The sequence below is a fragment of the Ictidomys tridecemlineatus genome, unplaced genomic scaffold (assembly GCF_052094955.1).
Source record: "Ictidomys tridecemlineatus isolate mIctTri1 unplaced genomic scaffold, mIctTri1.hap1 Scaffold_1987, whole genome shotgun sequence".
In the NCBI taxonomy this organism is placed as follows: domain Eukaryota; kingdom Metazoa; phylum Chordata; class Mammalia; order Rodentia; family Sciuridae; genus Ictidomys; species Ictidomys tridecemlineatus.
The window spans coordinates 32,092-42,788 of record NW_027521709.1 but is presented as its reverse complement, the minus strand read 5'-3'; positions in this window follow the sequence as shown (position 1 = coordinate 42,788).

The following is a 10,697-nucleotide window of genomic DNA, read 5'->3' as shown; positions in this document are numbered from 1 at the left end:
CACATGCTGGGCAGGGGCTCTCCACTAAGCCACAACCTGGGCCCTGATTATGCATTTTGCTATAGCACATATTGTATCAGAAGTTGAGGGTTCCACTTTCCTTGTAGGTCTCCAGAAAGTGGGATCTGGCAATCGTGTTGTATACAGCAGGGAATGTGGGGTACTCTGTGATGCTCTTTTTCACTTGAAAATGCTCTGTGTATTCAAAAGGGGGTACAGGGGTTGAGGGAGATACAGAAGGGCTTAGGCAGCCAGGAGCAGGATGGCGAGTGAGGGGCTCAGGGCAGGTTCAGAACAAAGGAGCCTAGAGAGGGTCTTTTGATGAGGTCAACTTCCTGCTTGATGGAAGTGGACACAACCCAGGGTCCCAATCAGACGACACTCTGTACTCGTGCCCTGTTGTGGTTTGGATGTGAGGTGTCCTCCACATGTGAGAAGGTTCGGAGGAGAAATGGTTGGATTGTAGCCTTAACCCAATCAGTGAGTTAGTCCTCCCATAGGGAATAACTGAGTGGTCACTGAAGTGATCGTGTGTGGCTGGAGGCGGTGGGATTGGGATGTGGCTTTGGGGTATGTATTTGTATCTGGCCAGTGGAGACCACTCTCTGCTTCCTGTCCCCAGGTGAGCTGCTTCCCTCTGCCACACTCCTCTGCCTTAACGTTCCGCCTCACCCCGAGGTCCGAGGCAGGGAAACAGCTCTCAGTGGACAGAGACCTCTGAACTGTGATCCCTCAAATGAACTTCTCCTCCTCTACAATTGTTCTGGTTAGTTGCAGGAGGGAAAAGGTGACCAAAACATACTCCTCAACAGGTGATCTAATAATAAAAAACAGACACACGGACGGAGGAAGCACCAATCAGTCATAGTGAGGAGCGTGTGGATGGGGGCGGAGGTAGGAAAGGAGGGAATTCCAGAGACCATAGAAAGAACAGAGTAAAACTCCCCCACCCGAGGCCCAGCTCGGCCCTTCTCCTGGGAGAAGACTGTCTCTGCCGCTTTGTGATAGACCTGCTCTTGCCTGCTGTCTCTGCGTCCTGCTCTCCAGGTCTTTGCGGAATGGAAACAAGGAACCCCGCACCACTAGACTGCAACAGGGAGATCCACAGGGCAACCCCTTGCAGTGGGACCCCCACAGCTCTGAGTCAACTCTGTTTGGTTGTGGGAGTGGATGACCCTGATGGGAGCTGGGGGCACCCCCGGTCCTGCCTACTTGGAGCCTGGTCGGTAGTTTGGGGTTTTCGTTGAAGTCTGACTGTGGTCAGGTGTGGGAGGAGCGGGCTGTGCTGCTCCCTGGCTGGGCTCACCTCAGCAGCAGAGTCTCCACCTGGGCACCTGTGTGTCCCCGCAGACCCCAGCACTCCACAGAGAAGGGGAACGAGAACCACAACAGAAGCACACAATGCACATCCTGAGAACAAAGACCTGCTCCCGCGAGAGAGCCTCCACCACCACAGCACAGGCAGGGCGGGGCAGCGGGGGCCCCACAGCCGGACCCAGAAATCACTGCCGACTCCATCTGGCAGGAACGGAAACAGCAGGTGTCAACCACACTGTCCACAGCACCAACCACTGCAACGACGTGAACCGCGGGGCCAGTGTGACACAGACCAAATAGTCCTCAAAGTTGGTAAAAGTTCATTTCATTAAGAAAAAGAAGATGTGGTGGGAGAGTGGGAGAGAATCTACCATGTTCAAAATCTGAACCGAGGGGCTGGGGATGTGGCTCAAGCGGTAGCGCCTGGCATGCGTGTGGCCCGGGTTCGATCCTCAGCACCACATACCAACAAAGGTGTTGTGTCCACCGAGAACTAAAAAATAAATATTAAAAATTCTCTCTCTCTCTCACTCTATCTTTAAAACAAACAAACAAACAAACAAACAAAAAAAAATCTGAACCGAGAAGGAAGAAGAGACGCAGCCAGTGGTGGTCATGGAGAAGAAGGAAAGCCAAGGCAGTGCGACCACTGCCACTCCAGGGCCTCAGGAGGCTGAGGCAGGAGGATGGCGAGTTTGAGGTTAGCCTCAGCCACTCCGTGAGGCCCGACGCAAGTCAGCGCCAAATAAAATATAAAAAAATGGCTGAGATGTGGCTCAGTGGTAAAGCACCACTGGGCTCAATCCCTGGTATCACAAAAACAAAAAAAAAAAAGGAGAAAAAAAAATAAAAGAATATAAGAGAGAGCACAAGAGAGTTAGTTATTAGAGGGAGAAGAAAGGAGAAAACGAGAAACAACCACAAACAAAATTATCAAAAAACCCTAAACAAGGCAAAGGAAATCACAATTGTAAAAAATGCCAAACAAGAGAAAAAGATTCAACAAATGTATATATGTGTATATATATCCATGACCAATCAGCATGGACAAAAGACAAAGAGGACAGAGGACAGAGGACTGTCAATGAACAATGAAAGAATTGGAAACCACCCAGGAGGGTGGTCGGTCCTGGTCTGGGCCTGGCTTCCTCTGTGCTTCTCAGAACTGTGTACAGAGAACAGGGCCCTTGGCCCGTCCCCCTTCCGGGTTGCCCCTGGGCTGCCAGCTGCAGGGATTCTGGCCGTGGGAAGCTTCCTCAGGAGAGAAACCTGGGGGGTCACTGGCACCGTGTTCCCACCCTCAGAACGCCCTGCGCTCTCCCCCGGGAACCAGTAAGCCAACTCATCCGTGGGCTCTGCCTGGCTCAGTGGCAGTGCCCTGCACGAGGAGGCTCTGGGCTGGAGTCTTATCGGCCTCCACCTTGATCTCCGCACACAGCTCCTGGGAATGAAGGGTCTCTCTGGTTAGACCACCCCAGTGTTCCACTGGCCTAAACCTGTCCACATAACAGTGACTTTAAACACTGGACTTTCTTCAGAGGGACACAAACCTCCCAACCTGGCACATTGCAACTGTAGTATGTGACTGCGGAATAGACTGCAGAATAATGTGGCTAACTTGCCTAGTGACACAGTGGACAATAAGTTCTCCTGAAATGACCTAAAATCACCTACTGATAGAAAGCCAGGCACTTGGCCCTTCTGCCTTTCTGCCATCTTTCCTGCCTCCGCATCTTGTCTTTGTGCCTCTTTTTATTTTTCTTACAGCAGCTGGAGTGGCCCGAGGCTGGAGCTGGCTGAGGTGGCTCTCAGCTTCCCCTTGCACCAGCACCAGGGAGAATGGAGGGGGAGCACTGTCCACTGGGGCTCCGTCTACTCGCACCAGATGGGTGCACTACAGCGGGGGCAGCTTTGGAGTTCCACGAGGCGAGGTCCCTGGCTGGGCTAAGCAGGCCTCAGGGGCTTTGTGGGGTGGGTCTACTCTGCAGAGATGAGATCAACACCCCCCCCCCCCCCGCAGGGCCCAGCAGATGCCCAACTCTGTTGGTAGTCTGGGTCTCAAGAGCCTCCCTAGAGCTGGGTGCAACGGTGCACACCTGTCATCCCAGCGGCCGGGGAGACTGAGGCAGGGCATCAAAAGTTCATGGTCAGTCTCAGCAATTTAGTGGGGCCCTAAGCAACTCAGCAAGACCCTGCCTCTAAAGAAAAATATAAAAAGGGGCTGGGGAGGTGGCTCAGAGGTGAAGCACCTCTGGGGAGCCCACTCTCCATGGGTCTCACACCATCCAATGCTCACAATTCCACCTTTCCAGGTTCATCCCCGCTCTCCTCCCTGGCCACATGAGCCACCAGACTCACAGGGGAGGGAGCAGGCTTCCTTCGGTATCTCCACCTCGAAACCCTGGTACGATGTCCCTGCGCCTGTTTCCTCCAGCTCTGCCAGGTACACGCTGGGCCACGTGGTGGGTGCTTGCTGGGACGGTGTGGCAGTGTTCCTTCGTGCCTACAGCAGCAGCTGTGGTGTGGCCTCCTCAGAATGGAACACGGTGGCCATGCCTGTCACGCCAGTGCCTTGGGAGGCGGAGGCAGGGGACAGCAGGTTTGAGGCCAGCTGGCAATTTATCCACACCCAGCCTGAAAACTAAGTGAACAGGGCTGGGCGTGTGGCTCAGTGTTACGGTGCCCGTGGGTTCAATCCCAGTGCTGAGGGGGACGGGAGAATAAGAGAAAGGGTTTGTGGGGCTGGGGCTGTAGCTCAGTGGCAGAGCACCTGCCTAGTAATGTGTGAGGCGCTGGGTTCCATCCTTAGCTCCTAATAAGTAAATTATTAAAAGAAAGAAAAAGAATTTGTGTCTGAAGGAAGACAGGCTTGGGAGGAACGGCAGGGTGATAGGGGAGCTCTCAGATCCAGCTGGCCTCTTCCCTTCCTGTTGGTCTCCTTTCTGCCTGTCCTTTCTGCTGTCTGACCTCAAGCCCAGCCTTTTCCTCAGGTGGAAGACCCCAGGAGGGCCTGGGAGCGCTGGCTCTGCCTGGGCGCCTGACATAGATGAGCACCACCAGGCCCCCAGAGGTGGCGAGCGGCCTGGCTGAGGACGCCCCAGCTCACCCTGTGGCACCCACACACGTCCCTTGGCAGGCCGTGTGGTCGTCCAGGGCGAAAGGATGAGGATCTTCCCAGCCTCGGCCTCTGGAGAAGAGGCTTCGAGGACCACACGCCCATCCCACGCCCCACGGCTGCCAGCCCACAAGCTACAGCCCCCGAGCTCCTGGCGGCCCCGTAGGCCACGGGCAGCACCTGCGGGGCAGGACCCTGCACCCAGCACTGACCTTCGCGGGGCTTCGCAGAGAATCCATGAGAAGGCGCTCGGCCCCCGGGACTCGTGAAGGTCCTACAGTGGGTGCTGGGAAGGAGCTCAGCTCCGGTTCCTGAGGCCAGTATGAGGGGAGTGGGCCGGACCAGCCTGCTGGGCTCGGCCAGCCTCTCGTCTAGGAACGGGACTCCGGCTCCGGAACCGACCCTCTGTCCTGGTGGAGAATGAGCCGCTGAACAAAGCGGGGACTGGGCTCGTACAGGTCACGGGTGACTTATCCAGCGGGTCAGCCTGGGCACTCGGGAATTGGGGCAGGGCTTGGGGGTCGGCGGCCAGCACCTGGAGAGGAGTATCTTGGAAAGGATCCGTGTTTCCAGAGACTGTCACTCTGGGTTTGAAGGAACACTTCTCCCCGCCTGCGGCCAGCGTCTGGGAAGGATTGCTCCTGGAAGAGTGACAGCTATCAACGTGTGCCTTTCTTTTTCACCTCCTTCTCCCAGGCCTCACTATGTGGGGGTTTTTCATTTTCCATATCTATAATCAGGACACTGCTGAGCCTCTCTGTCCTGTGCCCAAACTACTCAACTCTAACGGGAGGCCACCTGCGACGTTGTCAGCAGCTGGGGTCTGTCTCCCAGGAGTCTGCCAAGGCAGGGCCTCTCCATCCTGGGAAGACAGCCTGTGTCTCCGCCAGGCAGTGCTTCCCAGGCCGCTCTGCTGCCTGCCCGGACTCCGCTGATCTCCACGCCAGTCTCCCAAGTCCAGAAAACCTCACAGACGTCTTCCATCTACTCTTGGGAACGTGTATCCAATCTAAAAAATTAATGGCTGAAAAAAGATAAAGACCAGGAAGGAAACAATTCTGGAATGTTCTGAGAATTGTACATTTGCTGTCCCTCTGCTGCCCAGTTGGGGAGCTCTGGGCCATCTTAGTTAATCCTAGGGTCAGGGGGTAGGCAGGGCCAGGCCCTGTCCCAACTCTCACTGTGCCTGCTGTTCCTACCTCACTGGAGGACAGGGTCCACCCACGCCAACCCGGCTGCTGACCTTCCTGGGAGGAGGGCCCAGAGGCCCCCAAGGAGCTCCGAGAGCTGGGGTAAAGCCAGCATCCCCAGCAGCACAGCCTCGCCGAGCTTGCTGCTGCGAGGTGACTCAGGACAGAGTCAGCCCTTGTGACGGCCTGTCCAAACCACGTCTGGGGAGGAAAGGCCAGGCTGGGCCGCTCTAGAGGTGATACTGCTTGGGGTCGGTGCCAGCAGGCTGCCCGCTCCCTGGGAGATCCCCAGACCAGCCTATCTCAGGGGAAGCCGTCGCCCCCAAAAGATATGCCTGGTACCCGAGACGGTGACCTGACTTGGAAATAGGTCTTTGTGGATGGGACCGAGTTCAGATGAGGTCACACCGGGGCAGGTTGGGATCAAATCTAGTGACTGGTGTCCTTATAAGGAGAGACTCAGAGACGACAGGGACAGAGAGGAGGCCATGTGGAGCCAAGTAGCCACACCCCGGGGAGCACACGGCGGAGGCAGGGAGGCCACCTGCGGAGCCTCCAAAGAAGCCCACCCCGCCCTCTCCTTGATGTTGGCCCCCAGATCAGCCAGACATGTTGACCAACTTGGACATCAACTCCTGGCAGGAGAGTATAAACAAAGTGCGATTATCCATGGACATTTCAAAGGGATTTTTTTTAACATAACTTGAGATGTGCACTCGTGCCAGCGCCACAAAAAGTAAGTAAAGCTGGAGGCTATAAAGTTAGGGTTCTTGTGTGGGAGTGCCTAATAATCCATCACAAAGGACTCTAGGCTCACAAGTTTGTCCTGAGTCATTTTGAGCCTGATCTCCTGGACCTACAGATCTTCCTGACCTCCTGCATGGATGAACTTGACCTCTTTTTCACTGGTATGATTAACGAGCCCTGATGTTTACCCATCAGATTTGTCTAGAAGTTGCAATGTGGCAACCCAAGCCCTAACCAGCTTCACCAAGAGAACCCTAAGACACAGGTGAAGGGATCCCTCGATTGACCAAAGGGTAATGCTGACGAGAAGCTACTGTACAGAAACCAGATGACGTCAGATACCTCTACTACAGCTCAAGGGGACACCTGGGCCTAGAAAGTGACCATGGACCATCCGGCTCTTCTGTGGCTCTCTGAGGCGGGAGGCCTCCAGCCACGACTCTCATGGCTGAGTTTCCAGACTCTTTTCCTTTCTCTCCTCTTGGGCAACAACATGAGTAATAGCGCCACGGACCACGACAGAATTGGTAACATTCCTTGCCACCCCCGTCCAGCGCGGGCGGCTGAACTAAGGTCACTCCTGTGAATTTGGGGTGACGTGAATCACCCTTACACAAGCCTCAGGACAGCTGTCCCCGGGTCTCAGCCTGCAGGTCCCCAATAGGGTGAGAAAGAGTCACGAGAGGCTGATGGGAGAGAGAGAGAGAGAGGGAGGGAGAGAGAGAGAGAGAGAGAGAGAGAGAGAGAGAGGGAGAGAGAGAGAGGGAGAGAAGCACGTTTGGAAGTGGGCTTTTATTTTGGGGGATGCTGTTCTTAGAAAGTTCTGTCCAAAAGAGGGCAGAAGGGGTAGGACTACAGGGAGCAGGTGTGTGGACCTCAACCCCAGGGGGTACACCTGCACCTGGAGCCACACCTTGCCATCGGAGCTGGGGCAACGCCGAAGTCACTAAGAAATGTAGTAACTGGTCAGAGCCCCTGCGTCCCGCCCGGAAGGTGTGTTGGTCCAGAGCGACTTCCCACAGTTCCGTTTCCTCCTTAATGGGAACACAGCCTGTCAGTTGAGACTAGGTGGCTCCTCATTCAGCAAAATCAGTCCTGTCCTTCTCTCCTGGGCCTCGGTCACCAGATAAAGGGACAGTTCCTTGAGAAATACTTGACTAGGCCTCCTGTTTGTTCCTGAGGTGATTTCCCCTGCTGCCACTCCCTCCTTGCTCATTATGCCGGAGACCCCAACCCCTATTATCTCAATCAGGAGCCAATCCCGTTGCCACCTGGGGAGTATAATCGTACGCCTCTAGTGGAGCTGGATCTAGATCCTGCAGCCTGGTCAGACGGTGACGTGTCATGGGAAGAACATGACCTGTAGCCCCTGCTGAGGTACCTCATAAGGGTCCGTCCCTGGCAGGAACCATGTCCCTTAGGACTGGAAGCCAAAGAGGTGTTGGTATCATCACACTCAATTTGAAATGCCAGGGACTCCTGGGAAAGCGCCCCTACACTGGGGTCCCCAGGGGCCCCACAAGTGGAGGTGGGTCCAAGACCTTCGCACAGGCATCAGCGGCCCCTTTGCACCCCGTGGCCCAAACCATGGGCTCTCCTCACTTGAATTCCTACGGCAACGATTTTTATACTGTCCTAGATTTGAAGGGTGCCTTTTCTGTCTTCCTCTAACCCCCAGGCCCACCTCTCTTGGCCTTTGAGGGTCCTACTGTAAGGCAGGACAAGTGACCTGGGCAGTCCTTCCCCAGGGATTTAGAGAAAGTCCTACCATTTTGACAAGCGCTGGCACGAGGCCTCCTGGACTGGTCAGACCCTGCCACTGGTGTCCCTTCTGGGGTATCGGATCTCTCTTGTGTGTGGACCTGCAGAAGGAGCGATCTCTGAGGCCGCTGGCTCTCTTCCCAATCCCCCGATACTGGGGAATGTAAGGTCTCCCCAGAGGAGCTCAGTTGGGCTGACCCCCAGGACACCATCCTGGAGGGGGACTCGAAGGCTTTGCCCAGAAAGAACCCAACCCTCTTCTCACACCCCCTTCCTCCGCCGCGTGGCGGCTCAGGGCCTTTCTGGGAACAGCTGGATATCGTAGAGCTTGGAGACCCCCTCTGTGTGTGTCTGAAGGAAGCAGAGGGACGTTGACGTGCAGTGACTAATTGACCCCAGAGGCGAGGAGAGCCTTCCATAAAAGACCATACGGAGGCCCCTGCTCTGGGCTGGCCACTCAGTCAACTCTTCAATGTTACAGAAAGGAACAGAGTGGCCCTGGGGACGATCACTCGATCACCCGGGCCACTCCCCGGCCAGCGGGTACCTGAGGAAGGAGTTGGACCAGGTGGCCGGGGGGCCTGGATGTTTTGGAGTGGGCTGAATTATTGGTGCCCGAGGCACATGCACTTACTCTTGTCAGGTCCCTGACTTTCTAAGCTCCCAGACATGGAGGAATCCTGAGCTCCAGAGGCAGCCTCTGGGTAACACAGCCATACACCCAGGTATCAGGCCCTTTTGCTGGAAGGACCTTGAAGACTTGTCATAACATCAAGTCACTCTCTTTCTGCCAAACCAGAGGAGAAACCTCTCCACTCTGGTGAGGAAGTTTTAATGGAGACTTATGCTGCCAGAACAGATTTATCTGATCATCCTATAGGTAATCCCGACGTCACTCTGGACGTGGGAGTTCATTGGTGACAGGACTCAGAGATCCTGAAGCAGCAGGGTGGAGAGTTGGAGGTCGGCCTCAGTAATTTAGCCAGACCTTTTCTCAAGTAAAAAACACAGAGCTGGGGTGTAGCTAGTGGAAAAGCACCCGGGTGGGGTTCCCAGGAAACAGTCAGTGCAGGTGTCTGCTGTACAGGAAGCACACTCCCTGCCGGCCCCCTGCCTCCAGCAGCCTCGAGCCCTGTGGGCCTGGGGGGTCTCCTGCATCCCCCACTTCCTTCCCCCCAGCTTCCCCAGGCAGCCAGCAGGCTGGGTGCAGAGGCCAGCGGACTCCACTTCACTCTGGCCACACAGCGGGTGGGCGCACAGCTGCCGAGCTCCCCTGGTGTCCTGTGTAGACCTGGGCCACCACACCAACTCACCTGGAGAGTGGCCTCCTGGGAGTCCATTGTATACAGACCTGACCAGCCACGCCCCCCACTTCCAGGTCAGGGAGGTCACTTCTGTGGCAGTGTGTGGGGGAACCTGCACATTCTGTCCAATGGCGCAGCTGCTGCGTGGGAGGCGGGCCTCCTCAGAAAAGAAAGGGTTCCCGCCTGTTAGGGTCTAGCCGTGAGGGGCCCCCGAAGCTCCTGTGTGAGACAATGCAGGAAAGTTCAGAGAGAAAAGATGAGGTGACGGGAACCCCAACCCCACAGTGGCCCCACCTGCAGGAGCTCGGGCGAGGCCGGAGGAGGAGGGTCCCTGCTGAGTGGGGCTGTCCCTCTGCTTCTGCCCCGCACCCTGAGTGGCTCCCCTGCCAGCCCTTCTGCCTCCTTGTCCTTGTCAGGAGAGACGCTCACAGATTCTCTGGAGCAGAGTCTCATGCTCAGAACGCAAAGTGTACTGACAGGAAAGGGCTGCCGGGCTGCCCAGGAGACGGGTGTGTGTGTGTGTATTAACACCAGGGACTGAACCAGGGACACTGGACCTCTGAGCCACACCCCAGCCCTATTTTGAATTTTATTTAGAGACAGAATCTCACTGAGTTGCCAAGTGCCTCACCATGGCTGAGGCTGGCTTTGAACCCACGATCCTCCTGTTTCAGCCTCCCGAGCCCCTGGGATCACAGGCGTGGGCTCCTGTACCCAGCTGATATCTGTTTCTGGAACAAGGGAAAAGAGAAAGCTGGATATGGCCTGGAGTGTGGGTGGCTGGGTAGCCACAGAACTTTGTATTTAGGGACCTTGGAAAGACGGGGAGTATGGGAACAGGGTGTCTTAAGTCTCTTTCTCTTGGCAGTTTGTAAGTCTCGGTTTGGGGTTAAGACAGAGCTCCAGAATTAAAATGGCATCACTGATGTCCAGGGTGTCCATCAGTCCCTTTTTGTCTCATCATGGCAGAGGGCCGGAGGTCAGTCTTCGGTAGCTACTTCCTGCTGGGAAGGGGCGGGGTCTCTAGACAAGGGGAGGATCCCGGGTCTAAGGGTTTTTATGGTTTCTGGGTGCAGTCATTCTGCAATCCACCCGCTGTCCCTCAGGTTGGAGGTTCGTGGAGTTGCCAGGACCCTTTGGTTGGCCCTTTGGTGGGTGAAGATCTTCATCCGGTCCATCAGGAGATCAGGAAATCATGGAGGCCATTGAAAATGCAAGGACCTGTGAGAATTTCTAAGAGAATCCTTCGTAAAGGCCCGGTGA